Here is a 21,622-nt window from a genome sequence, read left to right on the forward strand (position 1 = left end):
GCAACAAATTAGGAGAAAAGATTTTTAAAGCTTTCTCCTAAGCCACTAAATTAACCTAATAAAGTTACAATTTGATTTATCAATCACAAAATTATATTATGTACCAGGTATATGCTATTAATCAAATGCTAAAATAATTCCTGAATTAAATGGTATAACGTTAACTTACACTAGCTAAAGTTGACCTTGAAAAATCTTTCAAAGATTGTTCAGTGTGATTGGAAGTTACACATGAATATGTTTTCCTAAGGATCTATCAGCAATGCTTCAGTGTATGTTTTTGAAATAAAACGTATCTGAGTAGTAGCAGATAAACTTATTCTGGATCCCTATTTTGTTAGCCAGAGCTTCTGAAATCCTAACATGTATGACAAAACCCAACATGGATTAATTCCTTTGGGGAGTCAATCCTTTAAACTAAAGAAATGTGGAGGGAGGTGGAGAGTGAAAACAAAATAATTGCTTGACTCTACACACACACTTAGAGTAATTTCTTTTTCACATCATCTAATAGCTGTGTTCCCACCCACTTCTCAGGGTCTAGACTAAGCAATAAGTTAGGAAGAGTAAAAATAAATCCAAGATAAACCATACACAGATTTATCAAAATTTGCATATACTTTTGCATATATACACAGCTAGTAGTATACTAGTTACATCCACTCACAGTTTCTGTCACTATCGGTCAGTTTTCTATGTCAACCTGAAAATTTACATATGTTTTTACATGGTTAACTAAAACCTGTATAAAACCTGTATACAACTTAAAATGTTATTTATATAATCTCTTAGATTAGGAAAAGAAGCCAAAAGTTAGAATATATAAAAATTAAGGTATGCAGTCAAATTTCTACCCTGATAAAAATTTACACAAGATTTTAAATATTTTAGCAGGAAAAAAATAATCATTGAAGAAATTATAGAAAGAAAACAAAACAGAATATAAAGATTTTTAAAAAGATAAGTGAATAAATACATTATAAGAAATAGAAAAACAATAGAATTGATAAATAAAGTAAGAGTTCTTTTGAAAGAACAATAAAACATGGCATCTCTGTCAAAACTACTAAAAATAAATAAATAAAAGGTGTTAAAAATATAAATGAACATTTTTCAAAATGAGAAAAATTACATTTAAAATTCTATAATAATAAAAGTATACATGCATAAATTGAACAGTTTTGGGTAAATACACCAAATTTAATTAGGAAAAAATGAAAACTGAAATGGATAAAATATGCAAAAAGCAATTTAAAATTTTGTCAAAAAATTGCCACCAAAAATGTTCTTTGACACTAAGAGTTGCTTTGTCTTATCAAACTATCAATGAAGTAACTCCTGTATTTTTTAACTACTCCAGAATGCAGAAGACTATAGAGTACCTCTCTAATCACTGTATGTAATTAAAATTACCTTTATAGTAAGTACAATGAAAGAAACAAAATCACAATTCCACAGACCAATCTTAGTTTTGAATACAAATTAAAAATCCTAAATAGAATATTATCAAATTAAAACCAGCTTTGTATAGCATGAAGCAAATATCTAACTAAGTATGTATTATTCTAGAAATTTAAAAATAATTTAATCAGAAAGGCCATCATTAAAAAGTTCACAAATGATAAATGCTGGAGAAGATGTGGAGAAAAGGGAACCCTCTTACACTGCTGGTGGGAATGCATTATGGTGCAGCCATTCTGGAAAACAGTATGGAGATTCCTCAAAAGACTAAAAATAAACTTAACCATATGATCCAGCGATCCCACTCCTGGGCATATATCCAGGGGGAACTCTAATTTGAAAAGACACATGCACCCCAGTGTTCATAGCAGCATTACAATAGCCAAGACATAGAAACAACCTAAATGTCCACTGACAGATGATGACTGGATAAAGAAGCTGTGGTATATTTATATAATGGAATACTACTTTGCCAGAAAAAAAGAATAAAATAATGCCATTTGCAGCAACATGGATTGACCTGGAGATCATCATTCCAAGTGAAGTTAAGGCAGAAAGAGAAAAAGAAATACCAGATGATATCACTCATATGTGGAATCTAAAAGAAGAAGGAGAGAGGGTGGGAAGGGACTGGGATTTCAAAATGTAGAATAGATAAACAAGACTGTACTGTATGGCACAGGGAAATATATACAGCATCTTGTGGTGGCTCACAGCAAAAGAGAATGTGACAATGAATGTATGTTCATGTATAACTGAAAAATTGTGCTCTACACTGGAATTTGACACAACGTAAAATGACTATAACTCAATAAAAATGTTTATATATAAAAAAACAAAAAATAAATTAAAAATAAATAAAAGAAGGAAGAGAAGGAGAAGAAGACGACACTAATGAACTCATCTACAAAACAGAAACAGACTCACAGATACAGCAAACAATTTTATGGTCACCAGGGAAAAGGGGGTGGGAAGGGATAAATTTGGGAGTTTGAGATTTGCAAATATTAACTACTATATAAAAATAGATAAAAAGTAAATTTCTTCTAAGGCCAAGGATTTTAAGGATTATTTAGGTCTAGTGTTATTGGGGAGTCATTCTCCCTTCCTAGGAATAGCACTCTCACAGAGGAACAGAGAGCAGAGAGACAGAGCCTGGTGATCATTCTAGAACCTCTGGATCCAGCTGTTGTGGACTCTCAGACTTCCAAATTGTGAGAAACAACATTTCCCTTTTTGTTCAGATGAGTTAACTTGTGTTTCTGACACTTGCAACAAAAAAGCATTCTGACCAAAAGACCAGTTGGGTGTTTTGAGGGAAAGAGGGACAAGAGGGTTGAAAGTGAGAACCACAAGGCAGTGAAGGGATACAGTGGTGCCAGATGGTGAGAGGTCGTGTGGGTAAATATACTGGGAGATAGCAAGGTGGACATACTGCTCCTACGTAAAGGGAGGGGGGAGGCAGTGGTCTGAGGGCAGATCACTGAGACAGAGATTCTGGACATGGTACCACAATTGGTGACGATAAGGGTGCAGGGGTCATGATGCCAATGGGCGACCAAGGTGGATAAAGTGAGGACTTCAAGGACCTAGGAAGCCAGGATATAGGATGAAAAAGCTGAAAAAGATTTAAGCAAAGAGTCAAAACTCTGGGTGAATTAGAGAGCTAGGGAGGATGTGAGTGAGCAAAGTGATACTGTCAGATGGTTTGAGCCCTGACAGTGACAGGGGTTGTGGGACCAAAGAGTCAAAATGATTTGAAAGTGGTCCTTAACTGAGAGCAAGGAGGATCCTTCCATGAGATGGATGATGTGAGGGAGAAGAAACAAATTTCATGTAAATGAAACTGAGTTCATGCAAGAGAGTTATTTAGGAGAAAGTTTATAAATTAGAAGGTGGGAGGCCCAGAGGGTAGAGTGAACAGGTGGAGGGAGGATGAGGGATCTGGAACTCATGTCAGGATGATAATCTTACAGTAATTGAAAGCCAGAGAGATCTATTGTACATATGGGTGTCACTAAAATTTGAAGAAGTGTGACACATTTTGCAATTAGTTCAGATAATCTCTTAGAAGAAGATGGATGGACCAACTGCCCCGTAGCCCACTGTGATGTGAATGTCATGTGCAGCCGAGTGGTACACACTGTTCACCCCTTGATGGAAGGGGACCACACAGTGATACTTCACAGTGCCCTGCTGATAAAGTTCCAAGTTTAGCTTCAAGTATGGGTACTTTATGATCCAGATGCTTTAACCTCCTCTCTGGTCACCTCTCAGCATTGCATATTATAGTCCAACCATACTGAACCACTCTGAGTTCTCCTAAGTCCTCCATATTAGCTCTTGCCTCAGATTTATATAATTTTTTTTCTTGCCTGAAAATGCCTTTCCCACTCACTCCACCTACCTCCGTTATTGGCTGACAATTGGAGTCATCATCATTCATGACATCACTTCCTCGGGGAAGCCTTCTTTTACTCACCAGTACTGGATTAGTGCTCCCACACCATCTTTTATTCCTACTAGAGTACTTACTACACTGCATCATCCTTGACTTTTAACATACCCACTCTGATGGAAAGTATTGTGACTTGTACACCCGACACTTATGAAGAAAGCCATGTGGTTGTTAGTTGTTCAGTACTTATTTGTGGCATGAATGAACAGCACAAATTAAAAACAATCACAACACAATCAGGCTTCTGCTTGCATATTTTAGGTAATTGATCTCACTAATCTAGTCACTTTGTATTTTTGCTACACAATAAAGGATGCTTATGTTTCTGAAGATTATGCACCACAATAGGTACACGAATATAACAGAGCCATTGAGAGCTGTCTGAATCCAGATTGCTTCTGAGTATCCAGGCTGATTACAAGCAATGTATTTTTTTCTGTATTGTCTTGAGACATAAATGCTCTTTTAGAAGACATCCCATTCAGTCCTCTTTTCATTCCCCGAAGTATTGTATAATTGCTCAATGATTCTCTTAGTAGTCACCAGTTTTGTTCTAATAGAACCAGGAAAATTTTTACCCACTGACTTCTGCACTATCTAATCACTTAGTATCATGAGTCTGATAATATTAGAAAAATTAATTTTAATAAATTTCAAATGGAAAACAGAAATCTGAAAACACACTTTAAAGGATCTCTTACTTGGTTCTGAAATGTACCTCAATTTGTTAAAAAAAAATTCCAGCCTTCTATTTTTCTGGACTAAGTTGACAAGTGTAATAAATTTGGTTTCAATATTTGAACATAAATCTATAATCCATCTGGAGTGTATTTTGGTTTATGTCACAAGGAAAGAACCAATGTTATTCTTTTCTCCAAATGGCTAGCTAGTTGTTCCAACACCTTTTCTTGAATAATTCATTTCTTTTTACTAATTTGAAATGCCACCTTGATGCTATACTGCAGTAGTTTATTTAATTAGGTTTATTGCTACTCTTTCTATGCTAGTCCATTGATCTTTCTATTCTTGTGTTGGGGAAAAAATTAGCCATACTGTCCCCCAAACGTAGTTCCTTTATTTGTTCATTTCATCTCCACTCTGCATTTATTATGTCATGCTTTTCCTCTCTCCTCAGTATCAGACATACCTTCCCAGCCACATTCACATCATATATACACCACTTTAGAGGAAATTGCTCACGGTCTTCACAAAGTCTATCTGTTTCCACCCTTGCCCTCAAGGAAGATGCCTGGGGAAGGAGGAAAGATGATGCTACGCACTAAGAGACAGAGCACAGGACAAGAAGAGAGGGTGCTCAGAGCAGCAAGAGCATCATTTTCAGTAGTGCCAGTGGCTCAGGCAAGTCTTGGGAATGACTCAGTACATATGTACTCAAAGAAGACTCTGTAGGAGTTAGACCACCCGTAGAGATTTATACAATAAGCAAAAAGCAGAATAGAGTCCAGACACACTAACAAAGATCAAGATAAGAAAAATAGAAGAAGGAGAAGATAGGAGAAAATCTGGGGTAGGAGAGTGTATGGAGGGTGATGGAGTCAGGGGATAATTACAGCAACCAAGGAAAACGGGATTTCCAAAAATGAATAAGATTTTGCATTTGATCCTTGCTCAGCAAGGATCTATTTTGTTATAAACAGAGGAATCGGTGATTATTTCTGGTTCAAACAGAATTATTAAATGTCAGTGGGGTTATTGAGAATGACTGATTTTTAAAAGACAGGTTGATTCAACAATTAAAATTGCTTTGTGATATGTTTGAAATATTTCCATTGGAGAGACTTAGCAATGGATTGGAAATAAAAGATACTGAAATGAGGAAGGAGATAATAAGGTTTTGGATAGATGGCTCTTAAAATCACCTAGTGGATTTAATTTAAAAAAACAAAACACATTCTTAGCTGGGATGGGAGGTAAGATGAAATGCTTTTGAAAATTCATTCACTTGAGTATTCTGATGCAGATGGAAGTGTAGACCAAATGGAAAGACATGTAGGAGGCCACTCAACTTCCCTTTACTCCAGTCCTTCAGCTAAAGAAGACAAAAAAAAAAAAAAGATAAAAGATAGATGGTCTGGCTCAATTTGTAATGGAAAACAACAAATCTGACTCAATATTAGATCTGCTCCTTTGACTTTAACCCTGTGCTCTGTTTCTCACACTTAATATTGCTGGTTCTGTGCCTTTTGTAAAAAGAATGTTGCCTAGAGTCTGAAATACACAGAGGAGCCTATTCTCAAGACTCTGACCTTTAAGAATGTTAACACTTTTCCATTCATATAAAGATAACAAGTTGCAGAATAGAAAATAACGTTTGTTTTGTTGGAGGTTTACAGGGACACCATGATCTGACCCAGGTGGACAGGGCAAGAACAAAGGATTCCTAGAACAAAGAATTCCTACACCAAGAAGTTTGCAACAACCAAGCACACCCCCTCCCCTTTTTAGTATAAAAGGAGCCTGAATTGTGACTTGCGGTAGATGATTCTCCAGAACATTAGTCCCCCAATTTCTCGGTCTGCTGGCTTTCCAAATAAAGTCACTATTCCTTGCCCCAACACCTCATCTCCCAGTTTACTGACCTGTCATGTGGCGAGCAGAATGAGTTTGGACTCAGTAACAAAAGTAGTTCAATAACATATCTATATATATTGGCACATCTTTTCCAAATGCAACATGGGAAAATCAGATATAAAGTAATCCAAGTATGTCGGGGTTTTTAACTTAGAAAACAAAAATGAAACTTCTCTCAGTGACCTTAGCTAAAATACATATGCATCTCCAGTGGCTGATTTAGTTTCTCTTTCATCAACTGATCACATAATAGATAAAATGGCAGTCTCTTTAGCATTTAACAAAATTAGTTTTACTACAGCAGTGGGGAGTATAAAATGTTATTTATAACAAAAAATAATTACCTGACCCTGCTGAACAGTAACATACCTATGATTAAAAAATTTAAGAACTGTGAGAGCTTCAGAACAAAGACAATTATAAGGCATGTCACTAGAACTATTATTTCCTTATAACCAAAAAAGAGCCAAAAATGGAACTATTTACTTAATCAAGCTATTTTACTTTATTTTTTAATTGAATATCCTAATAATTTTATCATCTTCACTATATTTTTTTAAAAGAGGCTAAACAGAAGCCACAGATTATATAAAGTGAAAATTTAATGATAACATTCTCTCAACAGAATTTCTGATAGAAAGTAGCAAACCAGACTACTTCTGTCTCATCTTAGCCCTAATAGCCCTCCTGGGGAGAAGTAAACATGCAAGTAAAACAATGAAATACTAATATAAAAACCTAAATTTAACTGATAGGAAGAACAAGGGAAATATTTCATAAATTGAAATCACTCCAACAAAATGGCTACAGAAGTTTTTTCCCCCAGTATTCAGCACATCAGTCTACTACTTGTGTTCAACATCCCAAAAGATCAAGGAAAATTTTAGCCATAAGCCCTGGCTATATGGTTTTTAATGAAACTTACATTAGAAAGTTCATCATGTGAGTAATAAACCACCACCACCACAGTATCTGACATCTCAGTTCTTAATATTTGTCAATCATTTACCCCGAGTATTTTACATATATTATCTCACTTGTTCTATATAGGTTAAGATATTTTATTGAGAACAAAAATAAGATGTATGTAATTTGCTTAAGTTTTAGCCTTAAAATAAAACTTTATTTTTCACATATTTTGTTATTCCTAAGGGCTTACCTATTGCAAGTTAGTTTACATGATTAAAAAATAATTCCATAAGGAATTTTTAAAAAACAAACATAAAACATTTTATCTAAGTTAGTAAACTAATAACCTGACAGGACTTGTTCTTTAATGATTATTTTTGTCTGTTTTCCTGTGGAGAACCACAGAGTTAAAAGGAAGAGCTGTGTCTGTAAGTGTGTTTCTCTTTTGTAAATAAGTTCATTTATATCATATTTTAGATTCTTCATATGAGTGCTATCATACGATATCTGTCTTGAAAGGATAAATTAAGAGTTTGGGATTAGCAGATATAAACTGCTATATATAAAATAAACAAGTTCCTACTGTATAGCACAGGGAACTATATTCAATATCTTATAATAAACCATAATGGAAAAGAATTTTAAAAAGGAAAAGCTGGCACACACAGAGACAGGGTCTCTTGACACATGTCATCGAGTCTCACAGATAACAGCTCATTTTTATTTCAAACACAATTGAATTTGCATTCTCACTCTCCTTCTGTTAACCAACATAATTTAAATTTTTGCCTTATCTCTGTGAAAACATATACAAATTTCTTCCTTGATTCTCCTAGAAGAATAATTTGTGCACCCAAACCACATTCATTTTTAAGGAAGGCTAACTTGGAATAGTGCTCTTTATATATCCTGACACCATTGAGGTTAAAAATAAATATTTATCCAATAAAGTGAGCAGAAAATTACAGCTTTGTGAGTTAACATGTATGGATTTAGCCACCTTGTTGGTTTAATTCATATGTTTAGAAAAGAGCTAATATATAATAAAATTAAAGCATTGACTATCGGGAAAATACAAAGTTCAAAAGCTTTTATACAAAATGCGCAAACTCTTATTTGTGATTTTATATTTTTATTCTTTCCTCCCCTTCCCAATATGGGATTTCATCATAATCCTTGTAACATTCTCATAAGGAGCAATGAGCAACAGGGCCATCAAATAGAGTTAAGTGGGCTGTGGTTAAACTTTGGATTCAGTGGAGTAGACACACTGACAAATACTAGAAACAAAACAATAGTGATGACAATAACAATAATAAACAACGTGGAACTGACTGTGAAGACAAAAGCCTGCCTACATTTCGGTAAAAAGATTCAGAGGCAGGAAGAAGTCAGACTGCACCTTCTTTGCTTGTGAATGGCATACAGTTCCAGAGACCCCATGCTTTGGGTAAATAAAACAGGATTTGGAAATACTTCCCAAGTCCCATACGTGACTCTTACAATCGGCATGTTTGGAAACACATCTCGCAGAGAAGCCACTTTCCAGCAAGGGATCAAAGATAATTATTTTCTTAACCAGTGAATAAACATTATGCACAGATTTAGCAAACAAAAATACAGAACACCCAGTTACATCTGAATTTCAGATTAACCAGGAATTTTTTTTTAGTATAATGTAACCAAATATCGCATACGTCCACACAAAGAATTATTACTTATTTATCTGAAAGTTAAATTCACTGGACCTCTTGAATTTTACCTGGCAACCATACACAGAAATCAATATACAGCATTACATTTTTTTTAAAGTTAAATTTTTCCCTCTCCATATGACCATTACTGTATTAAAAATGTGAATCCAACAGTCAGTGAACTGTATCTTTTGTTTTCTTTTATCAATCCCTCAACATCCTTGAAACTAGCTACTACCTAGAAATTTATTCACATTTTGGTAATGTTTAATGTCAATTAACTTACAATTACTGCATCAGTTGTTCCAACTATTTTCCCAGAATAACAAATTTCTTTAGAAAATATACAAAGCTTTAGAGGCACCCAGAAAAATTGACTCAATTCCTTGGTATTATGAATGTTAATCCCTCCTTAAAGATCATGAAAACATTTGTTAGATGATTTTATGTATTATTTATATGTGCAGATGTTATATTATGCTATGATACATGTTACGTCATAGGTGTGCATGTGTGTGTATAAAATTACATTGTATAAAATGCAAAATGGTGTAAGTCTGCATTAAAGGTCTTTAATAGCTCAGGTCAAAGGTTATGCAAAGTCACTGTTATCAATAGTTAAGTATGTGCCAAATATTTCATCAGAGTGGAAACAAGGTACAAATAACCCATCTTTATAGAAAATGAACTCACTTTAAGGGCAAATAGTCAAGGACTATCTGACATCATTTTCCCTGTCAGGTTCCTTGCCTGTCACTCCAAAGGACAGCCTCCAGTAGAAGCTAACTGACAACACAGATTAAGACGGAGTAGTCATGTGATAACAGAGCCTCAGTTTCAAAACAGTGGACTTGGCACTGGCTGTCTTGATTAAGAGAATATTCTCTAAAGCAGTCCTTACAATCAGTCAGTCAAATTAGTAAATCACTGAGACTACCCCACTCTCCCTGGCTGTGTTATGTGCAGCTTTAACAGGACTTAAATGAGAAGTAATCCTTTATTCAGATTTCGAGATCTTCACAATATCTCTCACTTCAGGATGTGCAAAAGAAACACATCTTTTTCGCCCTTGTGGTGTAAGCGGTGCTGGCACAGCATAAAAACTAACCTATCGTCTTTGTCTTCATAAGAATTCCTGAAGGTCACTTGAGAATAGTTCCTTGTTAACTGTATTATTTAAGGCGTTGCATGTGGAAAAAAGTTCTTAGAAATTTGTTACTAAACCATTAGATTGCAGTGATATATTTCCCAGAGAAGCTAAAAATCAGAGCACACTAAAACGAATTCTACAACTGTTAATATAAACTGGTCCAGAAAAAAAAAGATATAATTTTAACTTGGGCTGCTATGGGAAGATTATGAGTACCTAAAAAAGAAATGTTGTGTGGGTGTGAGAAGGAAACAGAAATGTCACAGGCAAAGATTAAATCCATGAATCCGTATCGTTGGAAATTCTGGCTTGCAAATTCTCAAGGTAAGAGACTCAGTGTTGAGGTCTGAGTTTTCATGAACTTCAGAAGCAGCCAATGTCACTGTGCAAAGGATAAAGACAGGCAGACATAAAAAAAATCTTACCACAAGAGCCAGAACTACTAAGAATACTTTAAAATAGATTAAAATTCAAAGAATTTTTTTTTAATTTTCAGAGGAAGATAATTTGGTTTATTTCTTCCTTTCTTTCTTTCTTTCTTTACTTCTCAATGGAGGCACTGGGGATTGAACCCAGGACCTTGTGCATGCTAAGCACGCACTCTACTCCTGAGATATACCCTCTCCCTGCAAATTTTTAATTTTTAAAATGAGTATTTTCAGTAGGGGTTAGAAAAGCTAACCTATGGGAATTAATTCCAAGAAATGAAGTGAAACAGGAAGGCAAATGTTGCCAAGGGCTTTTAGCAACAGCCATGTGGCTCAGAGTTCCTCCTAAGGGTGGAGATAAGACTGTGGTGGAGTTCAGCATTATGAAAGAATTATCTGTATGAACAAGAAATTGAAAAGGAAATAAACAGAATGACAAATTGCTAGGTATGAACACAAAATGGATCAAAACCAATTGTGAATGAAGATAAAAAAGTCATCAAGCCAGATGAAATATCATAAAAGATAACAAATACAAGAGAGATTTCCCTCCCATCCAATAATCATGATTCTCTCCTCATAGTCATATTATAATGTAAGCACCAGTGAAATTGTCATCTCTGACCACTTTCTAGAGACCTGCTCTATTCATGAGTGGAGTCCTTTTGAAATCGTTGGGACAGACTCAGGGTAAATGTGCAGAGTTTCACCATGAAGTTCTCAAAAATCACTTAACATTTGTAACTCACTGCCATTGAAGTATATATCAATTTAGCTCTCAATCAATAGAGAAGACTTAGGAACTAATCCTATTACTTGCTATTACTTCCAACACTCTCTCATTTCTTGACTATCCAAAGTGTTTCATTGCACTTGCTAGAATTAGTTAGATAAAAACTACTTAAATCTTGAATGTTCCAGATAAAATACTTAATGGATTTGGGGTTTGTTTTTTTGTTTGTTTTTGTTTTGCTTTTTTTGTTTGTTTTGTTTGTTTTGGTATTTGCTATACTGTTTTTTGTTGGTTTATTTGGGGTTTTTTTGGTAAATAAATTATGTGAAAATTTATCCTAATTAAGTTGATGTCCTCATTTATTTTCTATAGATATTTTTCTGGCTGCATGTGTATCAAAGCTCATTTATATAAAACAAACACTGGTAACTGGGCTTTCTGCACTGGAGCCAAACAATGATGAACAGTAAGTGACTCCCACTCCTGGTGCTATTTGGTATCAGTCCCAGGAGGTCTGGGAACTTCCAAGTGTGGCCTCAGCCTTAGGAAGGATTTCTGTGCAGCTTGATACTCTGGTTTTATAGGTGGTTTTAGATTTTTTGTTAAGTTGGATTTTGAAGGTGTTTTTGAAATGAACATGAAATATACTGATCATTACCTGGGGTTTTATACTCATTATGAAACATTTTTTATAGTAGGATTTGACTTGCAAACATATTTTCATTGATGTAGCCAGTTTTGTGTGAATGGAAGGAAGTAACGGGTTGCAGGAGGGAAGTCAGTGAGCTTTGGGGACTGATTAGAAAAAACAGACTTTCTTTTCAGGCCATCATTCCCCTGACTGAAGCAATAACAGAATCAACTTTGGCCGTCCACCTCCCTTACATCACAGTTGATCAGACTTTCATAGGCTACAAGTCTTCATGTCTCTGATCACTCTCCACCACTCCACCCTCAATCCTGTTCTTATAAAGACCTTTCAAAAATCTGACATATCGTACCATACATTAAACATTTCAGTGGTTTATCATCACTATAAACATAAAGATCAAAATACTTAGCTCTTTATCCTCTAATCACAGTCTGTCTTTCTGGCCTTGCCTACCACTAGGGTGAATACTTCTGCCATAACAAATGACCTGCTATCTCCTAATAAGTCTATGCCTTCGCAGAATTTTCTTATGTCTTCTCTTGCTTTACCCCTCTCTCTGTAATTGTTCTGAAATCCTTCATCACACACGACGATGTCTTTCCCTGTGTCCTGAAGCACATTGCTTCGTCTCTATAGCAGCATTCACACACGGGGGATTGGAGCTATTTATCTGCATATATGTCTTCCCCACTAACAGATGTACTCTTTCAAGTCAGGGGCATTCCTAGCATCTTCACTTGTCCCTGGGGCTAGCCAGTCTCGCAGTACAAGTCTGTCGAATGGATGAATAATGATGTCTCCAAGATTAAAAAATCAAGGAGACCTACCTATTATTTCCTACATCTTTGAAGTTTCATCAATTGAAACAAAAAGAAGATACTGCATTACAAAAATGTTATATAAACTTTTGAGGCTTACTAAAGCTGCTTTTCAAGTCAGGCATTTATATTCATAATCATTCCCAAGTTCAAAAACTGATTCTCTCCGTTCTAAACTCTCGCGATGTCATTAAATTAAAATCACAATTGGGAGGAAAAAAGACTGCTTCAGAAGTTAAGAACTCAAGAATTTCCCTTCTCCAGATGTATATTCTTATTTTCTTGCCTAATTTTTGCTAATAATCTATAAATTAAAATTTCAATTATGTAGCTTAAAGATAAAATGCATTGATGAATATTTAATCATATAATTCAAAGAGGAAAATGCTGTCAAATAATGAAAATAACTTGAAAAGGATTCATTCTTTATTTCTGTGCAAGCTAAGAACTGGTTTTGTACTCAGTATCTCAAATTGTCATGTAATAGCCCATGAAGGAAAGATCATGAAAAATTATCCTTAAAATCTATTTTTATTTCACCTCTAGAAATATATGCATTTTTCAACAAGGACAAAGAAGATATATCAAAATAACTTTAGTTACAAATATGCCACCAGAATCTTATTTCAAGCCTTTAAATGTGTTAATCTTTTTAAGTAGACATGTTTTTTAATACGATGATCTATAGTATTACAATTATTTATCTTAGTTTTTACACTGAAACTTAAAAAAAAAAATACTCAGTAGCTCCGAAAATACGATTAAGGATCAGAGGACTCAAAACTCTGCTGACAATAAAGCACATCCTCAGATTATAATTTTTAAATCCTTAAGAATTTGTGAAAGATTGCTTATAGCTTTTCCATTCTGATTTTTATAATTCAACAGATCAAACAAATGTCTTGATCCCTGAGATAAATCTACATTGAAGTAATACAAGAGGAAGTCTGTTTCAGGAAAGATCTAAAGTAATAGATTTTCACTTACAGACGGTCCTCAACTTAACAATGGTTCAACTTTATGATGGTGAGAAAGCTAGACACACTCAGTAGAAACCTCACTTTGAATGCCGAGCTTTAAATTTCCATCTTTTCCTGGGCTGGTGATGTGTATTTCCATCCTCTCTAGTGATGCTGGGCAGTGGCAGTGAGATGCAGCTCCCAGCCAATCATGGATACAAGGGGAAAAAACTGACACACTTACCACCATTCTAGACCCTGACATCCGTTCTGTTTTTTCACTTTCTGAATGGTATTCAATCAATTACATGAGACATTCAACACTTTATTATAAAACAGGCTTTCTGTTAAATGCTTTTGGCCAACTACAGGCTAATGTAAGCGTTCTGAGCATGTTTAAAGTAGGCTAGGTTAGGGGTGATGTTCAGTAGGTTACATGTACTCAATGCGTTTTTGACTATATTCTCAATTTACAACGGTTTTATTGGGATGTAACCTCATGGAAAATCGAGGAAGATCTGTACACATAAGTAAAATCATTGATTTCATGTTATTTGTAGTATTATGAATTTAAACTCAATAAATTTTGTTTAAACTACTGGTTTGCCGAATCACTGTTTTAGTAAAAACAAAATCTGACTTGTAAAGAGTGATGTCCGGATTACTATTTTAAATGCAATATAATACAATTATTTATTTGAACTTAATTCCGTATTTCCTTGATAATTCAGAGATTCTTTAAATATATTTGATTTTCTCAGGTACTTTAATATTATTTATAGGTACTATAATCCATTCATTCATTCATCCCAAATATATTATTGATGCTGTCTTATAAATTTTGCCAAAGTACTAACTTTAAGAATGATTCTGGTTTACATAGATCCAGCTACTAGAAATTTATCATATTTGATTAAATTTAAGATGCCATAAATTATGAATTTCTTGTTATTTTATTTGCCACTAAGGAGGAAAAAGCCACATCTGCTATTTAAAACTTTGACCTTGTAATTTGTTGTCATGTAGAATATTTATTGTATCCTATTGAAAAGGCTAATTTAGATTTACTTATACATAGATTTCTACTAACCCCTGTTGAAAATATATGCAAAATAAATTGTTCAAGAGTATTTCTAAAATTTTTTCATTCAGAGTCTAAATCCTCTGAAACACTTTACAATTCAATGTGATCAATGTTGTTTTTTTCTCCCCCATACAAAATGATCCTCTGTGCCACCAAGGAGATTAGTGAAGCAACAGTTCTTAAAGAGAGTTCGAGTACTCTCCCAGGCTTCTTACACCCACACTACAGGTTGTGATGCTGGTTCTTTCTTGATCTTACCAGAAGATGTCAATGAACAGTTCTCAGGTAACATATAGCAATCACTTTCCTTCTCAAATGCTTTTCATGTGGTTTGTTATAATTTGCCAAGACTATATATATATATATATATATATATATATATATATATATAGCCAGTTGTACTGCCAACAGGAATGACACAGGCCATAACTAAGTCTACCCATGCGAAGGCAATAAAAACTCTCTTGAAGCAGCTAAGATGGCAGAGAAGGACCTTAAATTCAATTCCTCATGGGCACACCAAAATCACAACTAACTGCAGAACAATCATTGATGAAAAAGACTAGAACATTCCAGAAAAGATCTAGAAATAAAGACATTAAGAAGGAATCACAACATGACAGATGTGGGGGGAGTGTTGCTGATTGTGACATAATCAAATCCCATACCCCTTGGGTGGGCAAACCACAAACTAGAGAATAATTATATTACAGAGGTTTTTCCACAGGAATGAGGATTCTGAGCCCCGTGTCAGGCTCCCCATCCCAGTGGTCCAGCACCAGAAAGAGGAGCCCCCAGAGCATTTGGCTTTGAAGGCCAGCAGAGGTTGACTGCAGGATCTCCACAGAACTGGGGGAAACAGACTTCACTCTTAAAGGACACACAAAATCTCATGTATGCTGGGACCATGGGCAAAAGCAGTAATTTCACTGGACTGCGGGCAAGACCTACCTGCTAGGCTTTTTTGCCTGGTGAGGCAGTGGGCAGCTGTGGCTCACCCTGGGGACATCAACACTGGTGGTGCACATACTGAGGGTCCTTCATCTGTATGAACTCTCCTGGACACTGACATCTTGGCATCAAGACATGGCCCCACCCAACAGCCTGTGGGCTCTGATGCTGAGATGCCTCAGGTCAAACAACAAACTAGGCAGGAAAACACCACCACCCATCAGCAGACAGGCTGCCTACAGACATAGCCCTGCCCACCAGAGGGCCAAGACCCAGCTCCACCCATTTTGGTGGGCAGGACCCAGCCCCTCCTACCAGGACACCTCCACAAGCCTCTGGACCAGCCTCACCCACCAAGGGGGCAGACACCAGAAGCAAGAAAAATACAAACTGCAAACGCAGGCCAGACACTACGCAGGAATCAGCTGGTCCCTGGTCCCTTGGGTGATGAGAGGAGAGTGCACTGCTGGGACTCATAGGATGTCTCCTTCGGAGGGTCATTTCTCCAAGGTCAAGAAACATAACTAACCTACCACATATATAAAAATAAAAAATAGCAATTTGGACAAAATGAGGTGACAGAGGAATGTGTTTCAGACAAAGGAACAAGATAAAACCCCAGAAGAGAAATTAAGTGATGTGGAGATAGGCAATACATCTAAGAAAGAATTCAGAGAAAGGACTGTAAAGATGATCAAAGAACTCAAGAGGAGAATGGATACACAGAGTGAAAAGTTCAAAGATTTTAACAAAGAGTCAGAAAATATAAACAACTGACAGAACTAAAAAATACAATAACCGAAGTACACTGGAAGGAATCAACAGTAGACTAAATGCGGCAGAGGAACAGATCAGTGAACTGGAAGGCAGAGTAGTGCAAATCACTGCTGCTAAACAGAAAAAAGAATAAAGAATAAAAAGAATTTAGGACAGTTTCAAAGACCTCCACAACAACATCAAGTGCAACAATGCTCACATTATAGGGATCCCAGAAGGAGAAGGGAGAGAGAAAGGGCCTGAGAAAATATTTGAAGAGATAATAACTGAAAACTTCCCTTATCTGGGAGAGGAAACAGTCAAGTCCAGGAAGCATGAAGAGTCCCATACTAGATTAACCCAAAGAGGAATAGACCAAGACACACTGTAATCAAAGTGACAAAAATTAAATATAAAGAGATAATGTTAAAAAGCAACAAGGGAAAAGCAACAAATAACATACAAGGGAACTCCAATAAGTCTATCAGCTGAGTTTTCAGCAGAAACTCTACTGGCAAGAAGGGAGAGGAATGATACAATCAAAGTGCTGAAAGGGACAAAACCTGAAACTTAGGATACACTTTCCAGCAAGGCCCTCATTCAGATTTGATGGAGAAGTCAAAAGCTTTAGAGACAAACTAAAGCTAAAATAATTCAGCACCACTAAGCCAGCTTTATAACAAATGCTAAAGGAACTTCTCTAGGTGAAACTGAAAAGACCACAACTAGAAATAAGAAAAAAACAAAATGGAAAAGTCCGCTGCAAAGCCAAATATACAGTAAAGGTAGGAAATCATCCACACACAAAGATAGTAGGGAAGTTAAAAGACAAACCAGTAAAAATCATCTGTATCCACAATAAGCAGTTAAGTGATGCACAGACAATTAAGTGTAAAATATAATATCAAAATCAGTAATTGTGAGGGAAGGAGAGTACAAATGTAGAATATTTAAAATGCACTTGAAATTGAGATTAATGACTTGAAAAAAGGATGTATATACATCAAATGCTACACAAAAACCTCATGATAATCACAAGACAAAAATCTATAATGGTTATACACATCAAAAAAGGAAAAGGAATCTAACCATAACACTAAAGATAGTCATTAACTCACAAGAGAAAAAAAAACAAAACAAGAGTAGGGGAAAGACCTACAAAAACAAATCCAAAACAATTAACAAAATGGCAATAGGAGCATACATATTGATAATTACTTTAAATGTGAATGGACTAAATGCTCCAAACGAAAGACAAAGACTGGCTGAATGGATACAAAAACAGGACCCATGTATATGCTGCCTATAAAAGACCTACTTCAGATCTAGGTACACATACAGACTGAAAGTGAGAGGATAGATGAGGTAGTCCATGCAAATGGAAATCAAAAGAAAGCTCAAATAGCAATACTTACATCAGACAAAGCAGACTTTAAAATAAAGACTCCAGAGAAATGCAAATCAAACCTACAATGAGTAACGCCTCACACCAGTCAGAATGGCCATCATTCAAAAGTCCATAAATGACAAATGCTGGAGAGGGTGTGGAGAAAAGGGAACCTTTCTACACTGTTGGTGGGAATGTAGTTTGGTGCAGCCATTATTGAAAACAGTATGGAGATTCCACAAAAAACTAAAAATAGATTTACCATATGATCCAGCAATCCCACTCCTGGGCATATATCCAGAGGGAAACTTAATTCAAAAAGACACATGCACCCCAATGTTCATAGCAGCGTTATTTACAATAGCTAGGACATGGAAATATCCATCAACAGATGACTGGATAAAGAAGCTGTGGTATATTTATACAACGGAATACGACTCACCCATAAAAAAAAATAATGCCGTTTGCAGCAACATGAATGGACCTGGAGAATGTCATTCTAAGTGAAGTAAGCCAGAAAGAGAAAGAAAAATACCACGTGATATCACTTATATGTGGAATCTAAAAAAAATGACAAATAAACGTATTTACAAAACAGAAACAGGCTCACAGACATAGAAAATAAACTTATGGTTACCAGGGGTGGAAAGGGATGGGAAGGGATAAATTGGGAGTTCAAGATTTGCAGATACTAACATATATATATATATATATATATATATATATATATATATATATGATAGATAAACAACAAATTTATACTGTATAGCACAAGGAACCATGTTAAATATCTTATAGCCTATGATGAAGAATGTAAGAGTGAATGTATATATGTTCCTATGTGACTGAACACCAGAAATAGACACAACATACTTCAATAAAAATATATTTTAAAATTTTTTAAAAAATAAAAAAATAAAAGACTGTTACAAGAAACAAATAAAGACACTACATATTGACTAAATGATCAATCCAAGAAGATATAACAAATGTAAATATATATGCACCCAACATAGGCACACTCAATATATAAGGCAAATGTTAACAGACATTAAAGGAGAAGTTGATAGTAACACAATAAGAGTGGAGGTCTTTACTATCCCACTTACATCAATGGCCACATCATCCAGACAGAAAATCAATAAAGAAACACAGGCCCTAAATGAAACATTACACCAGATGGACTTAATTGATATTTATAAAGCATTCCATCTGAAAGAAGCAGAATAAATATTCTTTTCAAGTGCAGGTGAAACATTCTCCAGGAAAGATCACATGCTGGGCCACAAAGCAAGCCTTGGTAAATTTAAGAAAACCGAAATCATATCAAGCATCTTTTCCTACCACAACAATACGACGTTACAAATCAACTACAAGAAAAAAACTGCAAAAACTGCAAATAAATGGAGGCTAAACAATATGCTACTAGACAAACCAATGGATCACCTAAAAAATCAAAGAGGAAATCAAAAAATACCTAGAGAAATGAAAACAAAAATGTGATGATCCAAAACCTATGGGATGCAGCAAAAGCAGTTGTAAGAAGGATACATATAACAATACAAGTTTACCTCAGGAAAGAAGAAAAATCTCAAATAGCCAACCTAACCTTACACCGAAAGCAACTAAAGCAAAAAGAACAAACAATATGCAAAGTTACTAGAGGGAAAGAAATCACAAAGATCAGACCAGAAATAAATGAAATAAAGACAAAAAAAAGAGAGAGAGAGAAGATCAATGAAACTAAAAGCTGGGTCTTTGAAAAATAAACAACATTGATAAACTTTTATCCAGAAACAAGACAAGGATGCTACTTTTGCCATTTTTAGTCAACATAGTTTTGGAAGTCCTAGCCACAGCAATCAGAGAAGAAAAAGAAATAAAAGGTACCCAAATCGGAAAAGAAGTAAAACTGTCAATGTTTGCAGATGTCATGATACTATATATAGAAAATCCTAAATATGCTACCAGAAAACTACTAGGGCTCATCAATGAATTCAGTAAAATTGCAGGATACAAAATTAGTATGCAGAAATCTGTTGCATTTCTACACACTAACAATGAAATATCAAGAAGAGAAATTGAGGAAACAATCTCATTTACCACCACATCAAAGAGAATAAAATACCTAGGAATAAGCCTACCTAAGGAGGAAAAAGACCTGTGATCTGAAAAAATAAGATGATGAAAGAAATTGAAGATGATACAAATAGATGGAAAGACATAATATGTTCTTGAATTGGAAGAATCAATATTGTTAAAATGACTATACCGTCCAAGAAAATCTAAAAATTCAATGCAATTCCTATCATTATCAATGGCATTTTTCACAGAACTGGAACAAATAATTCTAAAATTTGTATGGAAATACAAAAGACCCTGAATAGCCAAAACAATCTTAAGAAATAAGAACAGAGCTGGGGGAATCATGCTGTCTGGTTCCAGACTATACTATAAAGCTACAGGAATCAAAACAGTATGGTACTGGCACAGATATATAGATCAATGTAATAGGATAGAGAATCTAGAAATAAACTTATGTACTTCTGATCAATTAATCTACAATAAAGAAGGCAGGAATATGCAAAGGAGAAAAGACAGCCTCTTCAATAAACAGTGCTAGGCAAACTGGACAGCTACATGTAAATCAATGAAATTAGAACATTCTCTTATATCATATGAAAAGATAAACTCAAAATGGATTAAAGACTTAAATGTAAGGCTGAATATTCTAAAATTCCTAGAGGAAAACATAGGCAGAACACTCTGACATAAATCACAGCAATTTTTTTTTGGATCTGTCTATCTCCCAGAATAATGGAAATAAAAGCAAAAATTTTTAAATGGGATCTGATTAAACTTAAAGGCTATTACATAGGAAAGTAAACAAAATGAAAAGATAACCTATATACTGGGAGAACATATTTGCAAATGATGTGACTGACAAGAGATTAATTTCCAAAATATGCACACAGCTCACACAGCTTAACATAGCAAAGTAATAATAATAATAACTGAGTAAAAAATGGGTAGAAGACCTAAATAGACATTTCTCCAAATTCTCCAAAGAAGATATGCAGATGGTCAACAAGCACACAAAAAAATGCTCAATATTGATAACTATTAGAGAAATGCAAATCAAAACTATAATATGGTATCACCTCACACCATTCAGAATGGCCATCATTTTAAAAGTCTACAAATAATAAATGGTGGAGAGGGTGTGGAGAAAAAGGAACCCTCCTACACCACTGGTTGAATGTAAATTGGATCAGTCACTATGGAGAACTGTATGGAGTTTCCTTAAAAAATTAAAAATAGCATTACCACATGATTCTTCAATCTCACTCCTGGGCTTATATTGGAGAAAACTCTAACTGGAAAAGATACATGTACCTCAATGTTGACAGCAGCACTATTTACAATAGCCAAGACACAGAAGTAACCTAAGTGTCCACTGACAGATGAATGGATAAAGAAGATGGGGTATATATGTACAATGGAATATTACTCAGTCATAAAAAGCATCAAATAATGCCATTTGCAGCAACATAGGTGAATCTAGAAATCCTCATATTAAATGAAATATG

Source organism: Vicugna pacos, chromosome 2 (genome assembly GCF_048564905.1).
Source record: "Vicugna pacos chromosome 2, VicPac4, whole genome shotgun sequence".
NCBI lineage: Eukaryota > Metazoa > Chordata > Mammalia > Artiodactyla > Camelidae > Vicugna > Vicugna pacos.